General features: G+C 38.4%; 1 protein-coding gene across 3 annotated transcripts in view; it reads left to right on the top strand.

The window, feature by feature from the left end:
* The first annotated feature begins 759 nt into the window (after nucleotides 1–759).
* Nucleotides 760–21,204, top strand: part of FRS2 (fibroblast growth factor receptor substrate 2) — a 121,298-nt gene continuing 100,853 nt past the window's right edge. For all 3 annotated transcript variants that reach the window (XM_046012815.1, XM_046012814.1, XM_046012816.1), the window contains exon 1: nucleotides 760–902. The gene's annotated coding sequence lies outside the window, so the exon portion shown is untranslated. The remainder of the gene's footprint in view (nucleotides 903–21,204) is intronic.

Below are 21,204 nucleotides of genomic sequence, written 5' to 3'. Positions count from 1 at the left end.
ACGCAAATGAGGAAACCGAGGCTTAAAGAAGTCAAGCAACTTGCTCAAGGAGAGAAACTAAAAGTACCTAACAGGACGCAGGCAGTAAAATTCCAGGGTCTCCTGGCTTCTGTTCAAATTCAAGTGATGCTGAAATATAGGAATATAATTTGCCTCCTGCCCTTAAAGATCTTAAAAATCTTGTTAGGCGTAGATGAGATTTACACACACAAGCTAAAATCGAGAGCCACTGTTTGTGGCATTGGGTTTGGTATCCTTGACCGGCTTCTTCCTCTGCATGATACAGGTAAGAGCAACAACCTCAAGCGGTTTGGAGATGATTGACCGAGTTAAGCACCCGAAGAGCATAACACAGTGCTGTCGCGTAGTAGGCGTTCAATAAATGTCAACTATCACTATTCTTAAAGGAGGCTGACGGGAGTGGAGAGAATACTGGAAAGTCGGGAGGCCGGCTGTATACACCGGACCCGTGCACCAAAATTCTCCTATCCTCTGTTTCGTGGTCCATAAAATTAGGTGGCTGGAGTGGACTAACTGGAAGAGCAGTCAGGCACGCAGCCGTCCCCTCGGAGATCCGAGGGGCCTCGGGGCAGAAAGGGTTAGTGACGAGTCTGGGGGCGGCTTTACGGCGCTCAGCGGGAGAGGTCCCGCCCCGCCCCGCCCCGGCCCGCCTCGCCTGGGAGGCCCTGGCAGCTCCAGCCCGCGAGCAGTTCCGGTGCCAAAACGCTTCCCTCCCCCGCTTCCCCGGAAGTGCTTTTCCAAGGTTCGGGCCGGAGAGAGGCCTTGTAGGCACAGCTGCTGAGCCTCGATCGGCTCCGAGTAGGGACTCCTTCCTGGGTTGGAGCCCCGGGGGTCCGGGGCCGCCGACCCGTGCCTGCCTCCTCCCAGCGCCCTGGCCGCCGGTGAGTGGCCGAGGGAGAGCCGCCGGACGGCCGCGGGCCGCGTCAGGGCTTGTGCTCTCGGGCCCCTGCTGCCCGCTCTACGCTGCGGGCTCGGCTGTCGGGGTCCATGGAAGGGGCTTGTCGACCGTAGACGTCCTCGCGGAGTCAGCCCGGCGGGAAGGAGCGGGCGGCGGGGCCTTGGGGTGGGCGGGGCGGAGCCGGGGAAGGGGTTCCTGGAGTTGTTGTAGCCGTTGGGACTTGAGAGTGGGGATGGGCCGGGCCTCGGTCCACCCGACCTCTTCATTTCTGCTCCCCCAAGTCTTCCGCGTTGCCTCTCCGATTTGGGTTCCTCTTTCGACCTGGGGCCGGGAATCTGGACACCAGACTCAATCTTGGGCTCCAGTTCCCGACTTTGGCGTCCTCCGGGTCTGTCTTGGGGTCGGTAACTAGCCTGGGTCCCAGGGGTGTCGTCTCCTCAGTCTCGGGGCTGGGCGATGCATGCGTAGATGCCGGGGATCTTTTGCAAAGCATCCAGACCCGCTACGGGGTTGCCCTGGGATCGATTTGGACTGCGCCCGGGACGGGTTCTGAATACGTAGGTCAGTGTGGCACCAGCGTGCCTCCCTTGATCTTTTACTCACTGGAAAGCTTGCTCGAGCTGTTGCCGAAGTCATTTAGGAAAACAACTTGCTTGAGGAAAATCAGTGGTTAAGATAAGTGCCCTTATTTTCTTGCAGGCTTAATAAAAGGATGCTATTCTCTAATATGCACTCCTACTTCTGGTGGCTATCTGAAGTCACAGTTGAATGTCGAGTTCAGTCTGCGGCTACGAATTGGTTACAGAGGGTTGGAGAATTACTTGCACCCCCTCTTTCTTGAAGTTTGTATACTTTCATATTTGGACCTGTCATTTTCCTTAACTTCTAAAAAACATTTTGTCAGTAACTCCTCAGAGGTCCCCTATACTGTTACAGTTGTGCTGCAATGCAGAGGTTCACATAAGTAGACAGAGGTGTGTGTGCGTGTGTGTGCGTGTGTTTAACCTATATTTTGGGGTGTTTATCTCGGGTAGATTGAGAATGTTTAGAGGAGAAAGTGATGTAGGTAGTTTTTCTAGTGAACAGATTTCAGGTGGTGAATTGCTGGAAGGTTGGTAGGCGGTAAGGGTTTTCCGCATTTAATAGTGATTTTTTTTTTTTAAAGATTTTATTTATTTATTTGACAGACAGAGATCACAGGTAGGCAGAGAGACAGGCAGAGAGAGGAAGGGAAGCAGGCTCCCTGCTGAGCAGAGAGCCCGATGTGGGGCTCGATCCCAGGACCCTGGGATCATGACCTGAGCTGAAGGCAGAGGCTTTAACCCACTGAGCCACCCAGGCACCCCAATAGTGATTTTTAAATTAGGATCACAAGAGAATGTGGTTGTGACTGTCTGAAGATGACCATTGTTTTTGCAGTGTAAAGTACACACAAACCACCTTTGTGAAACCAATGACAGTTAACTGCGTTTCTCATCTTGTGCTTATATTAGGACTTATACTGTAGTTTTTTAGGTACTTACCTCATTCTCTCTCCTCCCGCTACTGGAAGGGGAGGTAATATCATGCATTAGGGGAAATAGACTGAAGTGGTAAGTTCAGTGAGCTCTCCTGTGCAAAAGAAAATGTATTTCAGTGTTGTTGATTTTCAGCAGGCAAAGTGTGAATGACTTTAAAAAATTTTGTTTGTTTTATTCCTTTATTGATTGTGGTCAAAGGGTGGTTGATTTTTAAAGTCCCTGGAAGAAGTTGTGGAGGGAAGATTAGTTGCCCAACTTTTAGATTTAGATAGAAACTGTAGATTCTTAGCCGTTGGAAGTTCTTGATTGTTTAGAGCTTATGGTTGGAATTTTGGAATCAAGAAAATCTGCAAAAGGGGTCAAGTTAGATATGATTATGGATCCACAGTGAGAGTATGATAGATAATGTGTTTTGAAGGGAGATATTTGAAGAACTGTAAGAGCAGAAAGAGGTAATCGGGGAATTTCACATACCTGTAGGCACTGTAAATTTTATTATGTTCAAGTCCATTCAATAAATATTGAATATTTGCATTGTAAATTTTATTGTATTATTGAAGTCAGTGGGTACTGAATTTTTGCAATGTTAGGCATCAAGCTATGTTGGGCAACGATGTAGGAACAAATATATAGCCATAACCTTTAAAATTCATGTTTTGGCAATAATTTTCTAAGGTATGTCAGAAATCATGAAGAGGTAAATTGTATTGCTTAGACATATTACAGATTTTTTCTAATCATAGGTGGGTGTTGTGTGTTTCATGCAAAACACGGTTTGGGCATTATAGGGTACAAAGATTAAGTTTTTGGTCTTTAGGAATTTGAAATCTAGAAGGGGATGTAAGATATTTACATAAAAATATATAAATACTTACTGTGTGAGGAGCTTGACCTAAAGTTTGGAGTTGTATGAAAGGAAAATGGGTTCATTTTTAATGGACTAATCAGCTAAAAAGTGGAAAGTGATGGAGGTAAAGAAGTACTCTGAAGCTGTTGAGCACTTAGCATCGCGCTCTGTGCTAGTTGCTTTCTATACATTTTCCAAGCTTCATAACAACATGTAAGCATCTTTCTTAATAAATAAGGAGGGCAATGCTCCAATGTATTAAGTAGCTGAGCCTCAGTGTGAATCCAGGTCTGCTTGGTGCCAAAGTCCATGCATTTCCACTATATCATGCTACATCTCAGTGAACTGGTAGTCTGAGTTTCACATTGCAGAGGGTAAGACTTTTTTAAAGTAAGAATTTAGGGGTGGGGAGTAGGTGGAGGAAGGCTTTTCAGATAAAGGGAGTGATGTAAGCACAAGGGTGGAGGTGGGAAAGTTCATTGTATACCCAGAAAATTTAGTGGACGGCTTGCTTAGAATATAGGATTCACTTGTGGAAATAAGAGGTGAGGTTTGAAATTCTAAGTGGGTCTGGGTTGAGGAGCATGTTTAAATGCTGTATTTAGGAGTTCAGCATTTAGGAGGTACTGAGAAACTACTAGGTCTAATAGTGTAGTATGTGAAATGGTTTGTTGTAGAAAGCCAGCTTTCAATATAGTATCGCTACTGGGTAAGACAGTGGCATTGAGATGGGGTGGGTGGAGGAGGGATTGTTGGGGAAAGTTTGGAGAAACTGGAAGTTGAAAATTACATTCATTTTAAATGTATGTGATGGGGATGGTGGTACTCTTCGTACAAATATAGGCAAAGAGGTGCATAATAAGATAAGTTTTGAATATGTTGAGTTTTTATATACTTGCAAAACACTGGAATTGCCCAGAGGCTTTTAGAAATGTGGGTTTGTAGTTCATGAAAGAGGTCAGTGCTGGGCATATATTAAACATGAGTGTGGAGAATAATACAAATAGATGTACTAGTTGAGTCTGTATAAAGAGATGTAAGAGCTGAGAGGGAGTTTACAAGGAAAGAAAAAAAATGAGCCTTTATTTTAGATGGCATCTGTTTAAAACAGAAGGAGAAGATAGTCTGTACTGTATTCTGCTCCCTCTCGTTGCAGATTCAGATGGAGTACAAACAATCTGATCATGGGAAAATCCAATTGGGAAATAAAATAATGCTATCATTACCCCATTTCATGGAGGATGAACTCTTTCAGACTCACTTGTTCCAGAGTGTTAGGCTTTAGTTACTTAAGAGCTTTTTGGTGATTTCTTCTGGGCATTTGTTGGCAAGTGATATGTGAGGATTTGGATGCAGATCTCTGATAGGTATTCTATTTATTCATATTTGTGACTTTCAATTTTGGTTTCAATATCAAAGGCCTTTGAATATTCAAATACAATTTTTGTCTGTCCTATTTCTACTGGCTGCTATTAGTGCCTTTCCTGGAAAATGGTATTTAATTTTTTCTTTTTTTAAGATTTTTATTTATTTATTTGACAGAGAGATCACAAGCAGGCAGAGAGAAGGCAAAGCAGGCTCCCTGCTGAGCAGAGAGTCCGCTGGGGGGCTTGATCCCCCGGCCCTGAGATCATGACCTGAACTGAAGGCAGAGGCTTAACCCACTGAGCCACCCAGGTGCCCGGGAAAATAGTATTTAATTACATATCTTTCTCCCAACTCTCTTTTATAAGTACTGATCAACACAGGTAGTTTTGTCTTACATGTCCCGATTATCCTAGAGGGATGGAATGATAAGATACTTTTGCCCATAATGTAATGATACATATATAAAAACTAAGTATTTTTATTTGGAAACCAAGGACTATAGACTTATGGAATTACATGTAGTTTTCTGTTTTATATTTAAATGTGGGTAACCTGTGTGTTAATATGTAAAAGATTGTAATAGTTTGCAGAATGAGGCTCAGAGTTGTAACTTTTGGAGGGCAAGGCTATTATTTTTAGACTGCATTTCCAGGGAAGTGTTTATTTCCTTCTTGAGGATTAAAACACTCCTTTTGTTTTGGAGAAATATGTTTTTTACTATATCACAGGCTCTTGGGAATGTCCTGAGTCCTGCGTCAGTCCCGTTGGAGTCAGGGGGTGTTGTGTCTGCTTTGTCTGGGCTGGTTGGCTTAGTTGCAGTGAGCCTGGTATTAATGAGGCAAAGGTCAGGAGTTCCATTTAGCTTCGGTCTGAGTGATGGCCAGGGAAGTACACCTCTAGCCAGCTGTCTTGGAAATTCTTCGGTTGTCATTGGTCACAAAGGTGACTGGTTTAGGATGGATCTTTATACCACTGAAAGAATATTAGAGGAGGGGCGCCTGGGTGGCTCAGTGGGTTAAGGCCTCTGCCTTCCGCTCGGGTCATGATCCCAGGGTCCTGGGATCGAGCCCCGCATCGGGCTTTCTGCTCAGCAGGGAGCCTGCTTCCCTTCCTCTCTCTCTGGCTGCCTCTCTGCCTATCTGTGATCTCTGTCTGTCAAATAAACAAAAAAAAAAAAAAAAAAAAGAATATTAGAGGAAACTTAGCATGATGGTTAGTAATTCTGAGTTGGGAATTAGACAGACCTGTGTCAGATTTCTCGGTATACGATGTTGGGAGAGTCCCTAAACCTCTCGGAGCCTCTACTTCCTCATTATTGAAGAGGTTAATATTTGGTTTGGGCTTGTCCTACTGTTGTTTTCTTTTTCCAAGTGGGAGTTAGCTGCTTACACCTGTGGTTCCCCAGTGCTGGACTGTGGAGAGGTGTCCGTCCATGACAGAGTTTTCACTTGTCTGAAGTGAGAATGGATTCACTTTTCATGAAGCTCAGTCTGTTGAATTTAAAAGATAATTTTTTTCCCTAAAATTATCTTTTACCATTTTTGACGTAAGCATATTAGTTCTTTCATGAAATAATGGTGGTGGTAATTGGTAGTTATTTTCTTTTTAAATGTTCTTGGCAAAATAAAAGTTGGCAGCTCTGTGCTGGTCCTCCAGTTTTGTTCTTAAGATGATGGTTCTGTGAAATCTGAAAATCTTGGCTTAAACGGAGCCAGGGAATTGGGGGAGATTACTCATCCAGTATATTATACATAGTCACGTTAGGTTTGGGGGTACATTCTACTCTTACTCTGTAGGGACTGTATTTTGATTCTCATCACTGCTGAATTAGTTTAATGTTGTCGAGTTTTACATTAAGACTTTCAAGGAGCAGTTCAGATTGTTTTCAGTTCATACAAGTTGCTTCAAATTATTTAGGGCTGTATTTCTCAACCAGAGTCCCAAGAGGAAACTGGTGAACTTGGGGGGGGGGAGGGCTGCCTGGGGGTGCTGCTGTAAGTCATTACTCTGTTGATTAGTCAACAGGATAAATAACTGGCCTTTGACATAGTGAAGTATTAGAAATTGGCTTTCCTTTTCACCTCTTTTGCAGGGAAGATCTTTGAAGCTAGATCAAGGAAAGCTTTTTTATTTAATAAAGCAAGTAAACCTTGTACAAATATCAGTATTCAGAATGCTTTCTAGAGAAAGAATGGTTCAGCACTTTGCATAATGGGTTATGTAAGTGGAGCCACAGAAGTCCTCCTGGGGACACAAACCAATTATTAGCATAAGCGCTATTGAAATTGCATTCAGTTGTCTAGATGAGGAGTGATTTGACTCCCTCGTTCGCTTAGCAGCATGGGGGTGGGGGGTGTAGAAAATTTAAGGTGCAGATCTAGCCTAAATGACTGTTAAATTAAGGTTTAACATTTGTTTCCTTTAGTGTTTTGGTTAGGTAACTTTTAAAAATTGGGAGTGCTATAGAAATACTGAATATGTTAGAATGCCTAAAGCAAAATTTCAGATTAGGCTGAAATAGTTTAGGCCTTATGTCTTTTAAAAGGAGACTGGAGGTTTGCTTCTTTCAATATTAAGGATGTTACTATATTCAATATTAAGGATGTTTTATAGAGTTTCATTGTATATTACTCTTCATTCTAAATAAAAGAATCATATGGAATACGTTTATTTTAACAATGCTTACATTTTTCCTCCAAAGTATTCCTACTGGCAGAAATGAATGGTATGCTCAGAAGTCTGGAGAGGTAGCCCGAAGTGTCCTGCTATAAGTAGAAAGTTTCATGATTCCTGTAGGGTTTTATTTTTAAAAATTCACATGAATTTCATGTTTTGGTATTTTATGTATATGTAAACAGTGTTTTAAAGTCAACTAAAATTAGTGCCCCCAAGAAGGGGTGGTATGTTCATCCTATGGATTTTTCATATCTCTAGGACGTGGCTTGCAGGACGGTTTAGTGGCACTGTGCTTTACTGCTTTATTTTGACTAATTAAAAAAAAATGCTGTGTTCTGTCGGGTTTTGGTGGGACACCAGGAATGGTGGACAATTACTGACACTTTTATATGTTTTTAACAGACAGCAAACTGTTTTAAATACTAATCAAGGAGCTGTAGTTTCATAGAAATAAAATGCGTTTAAAAGGAGGTTTAATCAATTTTAAGATGTTATGTTCTTTTACATTTAAGATTATTCAATTATCAGTATATTTCTCATGTTATAAAAATATAGCAGCAGTGTCTAATTGAACTTTCTGTAATGATGGAAATGTTCTATATTTGTGCTGTTCAGTCTAGCAGCCCTCATATGGCTACTGAGCACTAAAATGTGTCTGGTATTACAGAGGAACTAAATTTGAAATTTTGTTTGATTTTAATTTATTTCAATGTGAATAACCCCACTCGTGGCCAGTGACTACTGTATTAGATAGTGTTGCTCTCAAGGATTAGGAAGACACGGAGAAGGGAGGTTAGAAATCTTCATGCCACCCCTCAGCTCATTTATAGGCAAAATTAGGCCCTCGATAAGTATTTCTTAAATGAAGTAAATAAATCTTTGGGAGAGGGAGAGAGAAACTCTAAGCAGACTCCACGCTTGTGCAGGCGCGCACAGGCTTGATCTCACCACCCTGACCCAAACCCAGTCGGAGGTTTAACAGATCATCCCACTGAGGCGCCCCTGTTGTTTCAATTTTTAAGACCAAAGTTTGTGAAGTATTCTAGATTTTTAGAGAGTGATCACTAGTCTTGATTTTTTTCTTCTGTGTTGATTTAAAAATTTTACTTTTGTTACAAAAGCAATACAGTATACTGAATATACAACTTAAACAATTGTAAAATAAATTGCACTGCCTGTATCTTTGAAGTCCATTTATACTCCTTACCACTTGTGTTCTCTGACCCGCTTGCTAAGAAACCACCATCTAAATTTTGTGTTAATCATTCCCTTTTCCTTTTAATTTTCATGAATTAAAGAACATTTCATTTCCCTCTCTCTTCTAGTTTGGAAGTTAAACTTAGTGTAGTTTGCCTTTATTTTAGTTTTCCCTGACTCCCAACAAATTAGAGATGATTACTTTTTTAAACACTGTTTCTTTAGGGGCGCCTGGGTGGCTCAGTGGATTAAGCCACTGCCTTCGGCTCAGGTCATGATCTCAGGTTCCTGGGATCGAGCCCCGCATCGGGCTATCTGCTCTGCAGGGAGACTGCTTCCTCCTCTCTCTCTGCCTGCCTCTCTGCCTACTTGTGATCTCTCTCTCTGTCAAATAAATAAATAAATCTTAAAAAAAAAAACAAAAAAAAAAAACACTGTTTCTTTAATTTGCCTCGGCTTTACAAGTATCTTTGCTCATCATTTTCATTTGCATCTCAGACCTCTTGTTTGGGGTCTAAGATCATTTTCTCTCTGCGGGAAATATATCCCTTAGAACTTTCTTCAGTGAGGGTCTGTTGTTGGAAAACTTTTAGTTTGTTTGAAAATGCCTTTATCTACATCTCCTTCCTGAAGATGGGTTTTTCTGAGTATGCATCCTATGTTAGCAGTTTTTTTTTCTTTGTTCATTATAGATCTTATTCCATTCTCTTCTGGCTTTTATTGCTGTTGAAAACTCTCTAATCCATCTAATTGTCATTCTTTTATTAAACTATATCTAGAATGTTTAGAATCTGTTTTCCACACTTTCATCTTGATATGTCTAGACGTTGATTTCTCTTTATTTATCAAGCTTGGAATTCACTAGGCCATGGAATCTGACAGTTGGTGTCTTCAACCATTTTGGAGAAATTTTGGCCATTTTCTCCTCACTTGTATTTGAAGTTGGTCTTCTTACTTTACCCTCCATGCCTCTTAACCTGTCTTTGCTATTTTCCATTTCTTTGTCTTTCTGTGTTGTGTTCTGGATAATTAGATCCTTTCTTCCAGTTAGCTAATTCTTGCTTCAGCTGTGTTCAGCTAGTTTATTGGATTTTAAATTTTTTTCACTTTAAGTATTATATTCTTTTTTATAGTAAAATATGCATAAGTAGAATTTACCACTTTAAATATGAAAGTGTTCAGTGAAGTTAAGTACATTCACTATCACCTCTGTCTGTTCCCAGAACTTTTTTTTTATCATCAGGAACTGAAATCTGCCCATTAAACAATAATTTCCCATTGTCTCCTCCACCAGCCTCTGGCAAGAACTATGTTACATTCTTTTTCTATGAATTTAACTATTCTAGGTACCTCATATAAGTGGATTGTTTATACACTATTTGTCCTTCTGTGTATCTGGCTTATTTCACTTACCATAATGTCTTCAGGGTTCATCCATGCTGTAGGATGTTCATTGAGTTTTAAAAAATTTTATTTACTAGGGGTGCCTGGGTAGCGCAGTCGTTAGCGTCTGCCTTGGGCTCAGGTCATGATCCCAGGGTCCTGGGAATGAGCCCCACATCTGGTTCCCTGCTCAGCAGGGAGCCTGCTTCTCCGTCTCCCACTCCCCCTGTTTGTGTTCCCTGTCTTGTTGTCTCTGTCAAATAAATAAATAAAATCTTCAAAAAAATTTTTTTTATTTACTATACTTTTTTTCATTTTTAGAAGTTTCATATAGTTCCTTTTTACAACTGCCTTATCCTTATTAATTTTTGGTAGTCATACTTTTTCTAGGTCATGTCAAGCTATCTTTTATTTCTTAAAAACCTATTAAATTTACTTGTTTTATACGTTGTCTCTGATAATTCTAATATCTGAAGTCTTTGTAGATATGATTTTGCTGTTTGTTTTGCTGTATTAATTTTGCAGAGTGATTTTTAATAGCACTTTAAAATTGTATAGGTTAGAGCTTGTAAATAAACCTCTGGAGGTTAGTATCCTGCTTTCTTAAATTTTGCTGAAGGTCTTATCTGGTTTATTTACTGTATGGTTACTTTTTTCCCCTTACAAGTAGTAAATAACTTGTAGGGAAGTATCCTAGTGTTTTATTTTTTCTTGAAGAAAAGCTAAGTATAGTAATATACCTTACATTTGTATAGGGCCTTCTTGTTTGCCAAGCATTTTTATATTTTATGATTTTATTTTATAGTCCTGGAAATAAAGACTCAGAGACGTAGCTAATAAGAGGTGGCATTGGAATTTAAACCCTGGTTTTCTTAAGATTCTTTTTACTAGCGATGCTTGCCTTTTAGGTTACTAGATAGACTGTAATCTTAGGGTCTTGTCTGTGACTTGTTCAGTTACACTGTCAGTACCTTGGACTTTTGAATGAATAAATAACATAGGGGTACCTGGGAGGCTCCGTCAGCTAAGCATCTGCCTTCAGTTCAGGTCATGATTCCAGCCTTCTGGGATCAAGCCCCAGGTAAGGCTCCTTGGTCCATGGGGAACCTGTTTCTCCCTCTCCTTCCGCTTGCTACTCCCCCTGTTTGTGTTCTCTCCCTCCCTCTCTCTGCCAAATAAGCTAATAAAATCTTTTAAAAAACCCAACAACATAGACATGAGTTGTTGTCTGACAAATGTTTTATTTTATTATTATTATTATTTTTAAAGATTTTATTTATTTATTTGACAGACAGAGATCACAAGTACGCAGAGAAGCAGGCAGAGAGGGGATGCAGGCTCCCCACTGAGCAGAGAGCCCAATGCAGGGCTCCATCCCAGGACCCTGGGATCATGACCTGAGCCAAGGCAGAGGCTTTAACCCACTGAGCCTCCCAGCACCCCTGACAAGTGTTTTATAAGGTAGTTCTATTGTAATCATGTTATTTATGTATTTTGTGTTTATATTTACATATATAATGTATAATTATGTACATATAATCATTGAGAGCTTAGAGCTTGTGTGGAAGGGGTTTTTAATGCTTTGCATAACTCTAGCTAAGATTTTTTTAGATCAAAAATTTCATGTATTTGCTTATAGCAAAGAAAATTTTGGTTTTCTTGAAAACATTAGGTGATGAAGATTAGTGAGGTGGACTTTCTGATACTAGTTCAGTTCTTTTTCTAGTTATTAAACAATTCTTTTAAGACTTAGGTAATGGAATGAAATGATTCAAGGTTTTCCTAAGGTCACTTTTTATCCTGATAAACTAGGGTGAAGTGTCGGGTGAAGTGTAATCTTTTGACTCGGTGAATTGGTAGAAGCTGGGTCCTACCTAAATTCATGCCTTTTTTTCTCTGACCTCTTACTTTCAATGTCCCATTCTTGGTTAAAGCTGGAGGGACTTGGGCATTGAATCTTGGCTAGAACACGCATTCTTTCACTGAGTGAGTGAGGGGCACCTGGGTGGCTCAGCGGGTTAAAGCCTCTGCCTTCAGCTCAGGTCATGATCCCAGGGTCCTGGGATCGAGCCCCGCGTCGGGCTCTCTGCTTAGCTGGGAGCCTGCTTCCTCCTCTCTCTCTCTGCCTGCCTCTCTGCCTACTTGTAATCTCTGTCAAATAAATAAATCTTAAAAAAAAAAAACCAAAAAAACTGCATGTCACTGAGTGAGTGAGTCAGTAAATGGTTCTTGGGAGCCCAGGTATCAAGAACCATGCTAGGCATTGAGGTTAAGAGGGAGGGTTATGATGGATGAGGTTGCTGCCATGTAGCACAAACTAGAGGTCATGAACTATTATATCCTTTGTCTATATTATTTATGTATTTAAATTGAATATATGTAAGAAAATCATATTTATATCTGTTGAAACTTTTCTGGCAAGGGAGAGGATTCTGAGGGCTGTTGCTTAATGGAATATTTAAGTATAGGATTTGAGATTCAGAACTATTCAGTTAAGCATATTCTGAAAATGGACTGATACTTTCATTTAAATTGAAGCCTTTTATTGAAGCCTTTTATTAAAGCCTTTTATTAAAACCTGACCTAAGTAAGTTATGGTTCAATCTAAATACTGCTATTTGCCTCATATGTGGTTTTGTGCATAGTTAGTATGTAGTAGTGTCTTGGAAATTCTGTATTTCATGGCTCATTTTACATTCCTTTATCTCCCACCCCCTCAAAAAAAAAAGCATAATGTATTCACAAGCACATGTATTTAAAAAAAAATCTTTTATTTTGAGGTAGAGACTCGTAGGAAGTTGCAAAAACAGTAGTGTCCTATATACTCCTTACTCAGTTTCTCCAGTGGTGATATCTTGTGTAGCTGTCATAGAATATGAAAACCAAGAAGTTGATATTGGTACATTTGTGTTAACTAGACTATAAACCATATACAGATCTCACCATTTTTAAAAACCTGAATTTCTGTGTATGTGTGTAGTTCTGTACAGTTTTATCTCATGTGTAGTTTTGTGTAACCACCATAATCAAGATTCAGAACTATTCATCACCACCAAAGAATTCCCTAGCGTCACCTCTGTGTATTCACAACCCTACCCAACACTAGTTTTGCCATTATGAGAATATTGTGTGAATGAAATAATACAGTATGTAATCTTTGAGGTGCATATTTTAAAAATATAATTTATTTTAATTCTAAAAGTAGAATAACATTTCAGAAATGTTAGACAATGGAAAAAACATACTTTGAAACCACCACTCTAACCATCATCATTTTGGAGTTTTTTTACAACCTCGTTCATATGATGTTTTATATCCTATTTTTAGTATATGCTCAATCTTGTTTGCTTTTTTTAACTTAATGTTACATTAAATATTTTCTGTTACCATCATACTTAATTTTCACTATTACAAGAAATGTTGCAGAAAACACCTTTGAGCATATAGATTTCTTCATATTTTTAGTTATTTCCTTAGGGCAGATTCCCAGATGTGTGATATTGAGCCAAAGGATATGAAGGTTTATTAGTCTTGAAACATTTGGTCAAATTGCTTCTCAAGAGGATAGTATTGCTAGTACTGTTTCACGTATCCTTCTTAGATTGGATATTAGTGTTACTTCCCTTGCCCCCCCCCAAAATTAATAAGGTGAAAAAGGCACTTCATTGTTCTAATTTTAGAGTGCAGTTCTTTATGTAACTTTTTTTCCTTGAAGAAGAAAATTGATTGTAATGTCAGAATGACATGAACTTTTAAAAATGTGATTTTACTTTCAAGTAATTTAGAAAAGCATTTAAATATCTCCATTAGTGTTCAACAGTTCCGAGCAAGAGGTTGAATCACCAGATCCTTGCCTTTACCTTAACCGTAACCTCCTTAGTGGGCAGGTTTGTTACCTGCCAAATGATTGCCAGTTTCTGCATTGGTTCTCTTTGGTCTCTGCCATTATCTCTTAATTACTATCCTCAGTCTGGATCCTTGACCTTTCCCATCTATTCCCTCAGCAGAGAATGGCTGCTCCCTCCAATGGTAACACACTGGCACCTCATTCATTTTTCTTATGTTCTTGTTAGCTTTAGGTGCATGGTCATGCAATCATGTTAATGCACTACTGTGATATTTATCCTTATGGTTAAGTATAATTCTAGGGACTCTGTATAATCTGGGGCATTCATTAGGATTAAATGTCTTCACTTTTTTGACGGCCACCACAGAAGTTATATGGCCAATAATGTATGGGGCATGTATAATGTGCATGAATAAAAAAAATAACAATACAAGGAAGTTGTACACTTTTTGCTTTTCTGTATGTTTCAGAAGACAGCAATATTATATTCTTAGAGCAGTAGACCATCAGGGTAATAACAAAACCCTTAAAGTAAAACAAGTTTGTGGTTGAATGTTACTAAGTGCCATGCACTGTACAAGTTCTTTATTTAGTCTTCACAATTTTCCCTTAAATTTTTTGGATAACTAGATATGAAGATCTCATACGTGATGTGGAATAGACAATTGAGAAATTTGATTAGCAGGGAATTGTAAAAAATGATACATTACTTGTAATACTAACTTGAATATACACTACATTCCTTCACCATTTCTTTCCCTCTACCAGCGTCAGTGTTTTTCTTTGTGGATAGGTCGTTTGATTAGAAGTCTGGATTGTGTAGGAGTGCCCAGGTGGTGTAGTCAGTTAAGCATCTGACTCTTAGTTTTGACTCAGGTCGTGATCTCAGGGTCTTGAGATCAAGCCCCACCTTGTGCTTTGCACTCAGTGTTGAGTCTGCTTAAGCTTCTCTCTCCCTCTCCCTCTGGGCCCTGCCCCCACTTGCACTCTTTCTCCAAAGTAAATAAATAACTCTTTAAAAAAAAAAAAAAAAAGAAATCTGGATTATCTTTTTGGCTTAATCTGCACCCAGGAGGCATTATCTATCGGATATTATAACAGTATCCTTTTCCTATAGAAGAGAGAATTTAAGGCATTTTCAATGTGTTCTGTAAAATCTTTCTATGTTTTATGATTTTTTGTTATTCTTTTAAAGCTGTTTTATGTACACATAATTCCATAATAACTTTTTAAAAGTTAATTAGCCTTTGAATCTTTTTGAATTTTTCAACACAATTTTCAGAGACAGAATCTGTCAGAAACAGCTGGCTCTTGTTAAGTGTCTAGCTTATTTGGGGAGCAGAAGCGTGGGGACATATTAAGAAAGTGGTCTGCTTAGAAGACTACCAGGTGCAAGTGGTCAGCCTGTGGTGGGCGTCAGGGGGTGATTTATGGAGGGACTGGAGAGCGTTATTTCTGTAAGATGATGAAATAGAGGACTGTTAAAAGAGTTTCTATTGAATTATGAATCTTACTTCCATTTTACGGATGAGGAAGCTGAGGCCTCAGAGAGTTGAATAACATTCCTGAGACAGATAATAAGTGATAGAGTCCAGGATTTGTACCTGAAATATGAATAGATTGAAATAAACCTACTGTGTAGGTGCTCGATGCCTTTTAGGTCATCTGATTTAGTTAGTTCAGTGAGTACATGTGAGTGGTCTTCAGGTTGTGCTTGGGGGTAGGGTTTTTGTAGTTATTCCACATCTTGGGTCCTAGTTTTATTTTGCACTTAAGTATTTCGTTTGTGCTAAAAGAAAAATAAGAGCTATAAAAAATAAGAGCACATACCCAGGTGAAAATTAGGCTTACTGTAATTTGTTTTGTTTTATATTGGATGTGTGTATGTGAGAAATATGGCTAAAATCTTGCAGTGTTGTAACTGCTGAGGAAATTGTGAAATAAAAACTTAACGGGGAAGATGGAGTGGAGAACACAGACATAAACTTTGCTTTCCTCCTATGAAATTTCCTTCATAGTTTGGGATCTGAGCAGTCATCTTTATCCATGTTCTTGTTATTTCATGAAGCATCTGGTGAGCCATTATGATTTAAAGAAAAGGATATTTTCTTGTAATTCATAGGTTCTTTCTGTGCTCACCCAAAACACATTAACCTTTTACTGATAAATGTTTTGTCAGTATTTAGAATCTGGTATGTATTTTTAGTTTACATTTTGCTTTTTTAGAACAGTTAAAAAAAAAAAGAAAAAAGAAAAACCTAAAATACTCAATTTCCATTAATAATCCAAAGAAATCTTGCCACAAAATAAAATACATGTATTACATAATAATTCATTAGATTTTCTGTTTTTATCATTACAACTAGGGCTTCTGATTACTATGAGATAATTGGTGTTGCCACATGGAGTTTAAATTCCAGCCCTCCAAAAAGAAATTTAATTATTTTAGTTAGCATAGAAAGCTGTATTTCAGATGGTATACGAGATTATTAGGCTATTTCTAAATCTTGAAAATCGCTTAAGGAACTCTTGGTTTTACCTTTGGTGGTCCTTGACTCAGGATTGGAACCATTGATATGAATTTAAATACTCATTTGTGTAGTTGTTAATCCCTGACTTTGATTTGATTATAATTAATATTATTATTAGCAGTACTCTTTTTTTAACAGTACTCCTTAATTGAGTGTATCAAGTACCTCAGATACTCTTGAGCCTAATAAATAATTTAGTAAAAAATACAGAATGAAAATGAAAATTGTCAACTGATAACATTCTTGCCCTTTTTCTTTGTAAATGTCAAGATACGTAAACCCCACATAATAATAGGCACTTTTTTACCCCCTATTTTCTTAAGTACATCTTTATTTCATGAGTTTGTTCATTGTTTGCATTGGTCTAAGTATTTGAATCTGGCCGAGGAGTATATAGATTTTTTTGATATGCCAGCTAGCATCTTTCATTTACTTGATATATTCTAGACCTCATTAGACTAATTGGTTATTACAACAAATCTTTGTGCTATATAGTTTGATATAGTTTGACTTTTTTTTGTTTTGTTTTAAACAGATCATTAAGTCTGTAAATTTAGAATGGTATGTAGCAATATAGCTGTGTGCTCAGATGCAAATCAGTGTTGTTAACAAGAGATCCAATAAAAGGATTTCTTTTTTTTTTTAAAGATTTTATTTATTTGACAGAGATCACAAGTAGGCGGCAGAGAGGCAGGCAGAGAGAGAGGAGGAAGCAGTCTCCCTGCTGAACAGAGAGCGTGATGCGGGGCTCGATCCCAGGACTCTGGGATCATGACCTGAGCCGAAGGCAGAGGCTTTAACCCACTGAGCCACCCAGGCACCCCAAAAGGATTTCTTATTTTACAAAAAATAAATGTGATCCTCTCCCTAATTACCTAATTACCATGTTATATACTCCACCCCCTTCAAGATTTTTTCCCCTAGTTTTCTGGTTTTGTAATTGAACAGTGAGATTGTAATAAACTTTTTTAAAAAAGATTTTTTAAATTATTTATTTGACAGGGAGAGAGATCACAAGCAGGCGGAGAGGTAGGCAGAGAGAGGGGGAAGCTGGCTTCCTGCTGAGCAGAGAGCGTGATGCGGGACTCGATCCCAGGACACTTTGAGATCATGACCTTAGCCGAAGGCAGAGGCTTAACCCACTGAGCCACCCAGGCGCCCCTGTAATAAACGTCTGAGACAGTGGTGGAAGAGGGCATCAGATTAGTATTAGTAGCTCTGTTATTTGTTCTTTTCAGGTAGTAGCAAAACCAAAAATCATATTAAGTGGCAACATTTAAAAATTAGCTTTAGAGTGTGAACTGTTTCTTTTAATTTCTTGAGTTTTAGTTGAGGGACCACTTTCTTCAGTGTTACTTGGAATTTAAGAGATAAGGAGAAGAATTCCTTCCGAAAAATGGTATCTTAAAAGTTTGTTACTTTGCCATTGGAAACTTATCGTCCACGACTTTGTCCTTCCCCTCCTCCCTGTTTTTTAACTGCCTTTTGGATTCAGTGATTTTGGTACTTAGATTCTTTACTAAATATTTCTGGTGCATGTAGCCATTTGTGATCTAGACCCTAACCAGGAATTTCAACCAGATAGTTTTTTTCTTTTTTTCCTTTTGGTAAAGTACAGTTTTTAAGAGTGCTGACAGAATTATAGTGCATCCAGTTTTATTTATGTAATCAAAGTTGCTGTAAGTGAGATAAATTCTTCACATATTTCTTCATCTTTTATACTTTGCTTTGAGTGATGCAAAGCTGCCATAGGTGTACATATTCTCATTAAGGTGGAGATGTGCCCTCTACTCTGGGACGTTGGTTGTTGGGTAACCTCTAGAAGTGTACGTTCTCAGTCCTACTTAACATTGCCTGCAGATGAACAAGTAGAACTATTTATGCATCAGAAGATCAGGGAGAATTGTCTAAATTCATTAGCAAATTTTTAACTTATTCATTATTTAATAAGATTTATTTATTTATTTTAGAGAGAGAGAGCAGGGAAGGATAGAGGAAGAGGGAGAGAGAGAGACTCTCAAGTACTCTTCCCGCTGAGTGCAGAGCCCAGCACAAGGCTTCATCTCAGGGCCCTGAGATCGTGACCTGAGGTGAAATCAGGAGTCAGACAGTTAACCAGCTGAGCCATCCAGGTGCCCGTTAACTTATTCATTTTTAACCAAAAGGGCAGTATGTGTACATGGCCCAAAATTTAAAGGTACAAAAGGGTTTATTGTGAAAAGCAAGTCTCCTTCCTACCTCCCTGTCTTGTAGGTCCTCTCCTCCCTTGAGATAGTTGCTATTTGTAGCGAATTTTCTACATTTACAACTGTATCTACTCTTTTTATTAGTTTTGTTGAATATACTATAAATTCCCTCTTTGGTGGACATTAAGCTTCTTTCCTATCTTTTATAAATAACGTGGTAGTATTTTATGTATTTTTCACTTCTGTGCAAATGTATCAGTACTTCAAATTGTAGAAATGTAATTTCTTTGCCAAAACTATATATATGCATTAAAATTTTTGATAGATACTGACAAATTTTTCTTGGTATATTCATTTTCTAAAGTTAGAATATTAGTTTTATAAGGCAGTGTTTGCATAAGTATTATCACCAGTTGGTTATGTTGTTTATAACTAGATTTATCTTCTTTATTTTTATTAATAAGGTAGTTGCAAATGGATTGCTCACATTGCACAAGCTACTGTCATTTGCTTGTTTACTTTGTCAAAATGAATTGTTTTAATTACTAGCAGTCATTAGAATTTTATTCTGTTACATAGGTAGCCTCTATCTTGTAAACGAATTGCTTAAAAAGTTTTTTGGCTAAGGGCTGGGTGTAGGGGAAATGGGGAGTTGAAAAAAAGAAATTTGTAATTAGGAGCCTATTTTTCTTTTCTTTCTTTCTTTTTTTTCTAATTAGTCTTATAAAAATGTTGTTTAGCGTACTCAGGCCATAAAAAATGATGTAACCCATTATATCACAATGTATTCAAAACACTGGTGGAAATTCATTCATCTGGCTCCATCCCTACCTTAAGAAGCTGGGTTGTGATTTCCACGACTTGGGGCAGGAGCCTAGGGGTTAGATAGGGTGAAGCCTGAGGAGCAGAATGCCTGGAGGCGGGCAGTGAGTGAGTTGGAGGTAAAAGAGTGAGAAAAAGCAATAGAGTGAGCCTAAGGTGGTTTATTCCTTCCTTTTGTTGCTACCTGGGTGTGCTGGGACAGGGTTAGGGAGGGAGCAGGGAAATGAGAAAGATAGGATTTTCCTTCCTTTTCCTTCTCAGTAACTTGTACTCTTTTATCAGTCCCATTCAGGAGATCCTGATATCTGGGATTCAGGTGACTTGAGATGAATTAGAGCTTGATGGAGGTGGTGGAGAGGAATGGGGAGTGAACATGTTTGTAAATGTCAGAAGGTTTATAGAGGCTGAGGATGGGGAAGTGGAATAGAAAAGATTTCTAGTGATAAGACAAAGAACCATCTGTAAAGCATTTATAGCTCTCTTTTTAAAAATCTTTTATATTTTTTTGGAGGCAAGTGGGTGAGCAGTGTTGAGGGCATTTTAAGCATTGTTTTGGGGGAGAGGACAGTAACATCTTGGCTTCATATGGATTTTTTTTAAAGGGTACTCTAACCATTCTTCCTTGAAGAGGAGACATACACAAAGGCTCTGACTTAAAGAGAAGGTTCTATTATATCCTAGTTGGTTTAAAGGTATCTGGCTGGTCCCCCTTGAAGTGGTAGCAATAATTCTCTTCCTGTTTGGTTCCATGGTGGAGCAAAACAGTTGACTATACAGCCGTTCTCCTTCAGACATGTCTGAATTTCTCAGCCTATTTAAGAGCATCAACAAACACTTTGTGCATACTTCTGCCATGGGTTGAATGCATCTATTTTCCTTTAATTTAGCTTAAAACTAGTAATGGAATTCCTGAGGTTTTGAGAGGAATAGTGTTGGCAAGCTTAGTTTTGAAACTAAAGGCAAATTAAGATACCAAGCAAAACAGGAGACTATTACTTTAGAAAGGGATCTTAAAACTCTGCTGACATTTGCAAACCCAATGTCTTATATTTATATAAGCTTTAGATAGGAACTGCTATTTTTCTAAAATTGTTGGTTTAAAAATAATTGTTACATTTGTGCATTTTAAAAGTTGCTTCTAACACACTTTGGGTATGCTGGAGCTCAGCCTTTTCAGCAAAGTACTCAGACATTTGGGCATCAGCCCTTTTGGTCTTACTCTGTCTCAGGCCATTTAAGATAATTAAGATGGATTGTGGATGTTAGGAATTTGATAAGCTTCCATTAAATCTAATGTGGTTTAAAAAATTGCTTAAAGTGGCCTTGGAATATGTTAAAATATCCCACCATCATAAGAATTAGGAAATTTAGCTGAGTGTTGCTAAAATGACAAATGATGGCACTTGTCATCTTAATGTTTGTTTCTTAAATGTACTGTCTCATTGCCTTTGGAAGAGATTAGGTGCAGGTATCCTGAAGGATTATACTAATTAAAAATAGGACATTCCCTGATTAAGTCTATTTAATTTAAACTTTTGTGTGTGTGCCATTAGTATTCATTGGTGGCCTCAGTATTTATATAAATTTTGCCCATCAACCCATGATGTACTATATGTTGGCTAATTGAACATAATAATAATAATAAAAGAAATGGCATAAAAAAGTGCTAAGTAAATACCTTCTAAATATTACAGAGTTTAGAACCTTTAGGTGATACGTTACAGAGCAAAGATACCAATTGCTTCAAATAAGCGAAGACCTAGAAGAAAAACTGTACATTGAATATATTCAGCTTAATTTACTTTGTGCTTGGTGGCCTGGCGCTTTCCTACTAGTGTTGATTTTATACCATTAGAAATTCCATTAATTATTTTCTCATATCTCTGCTTCAGTATAAGTATATCCTTA

This window comes from Meles meles, chromosome 7, assembly GCF_922984935.1.
Source record: "Meles meles chromosome 7, mMelMel3.1 paternal haplotype, whole genome shotgun sequence".
Lineage (NCBI taxonomy): Eukaryota > Metazoa > Chordata > Mammalia > Carnivora > Mustelidae > Meles > Meles meles.
Note: the sequence above shows the minus strand (reverse complement) of the source record. Positions and strands in the feature narration are given on the sequence as shown.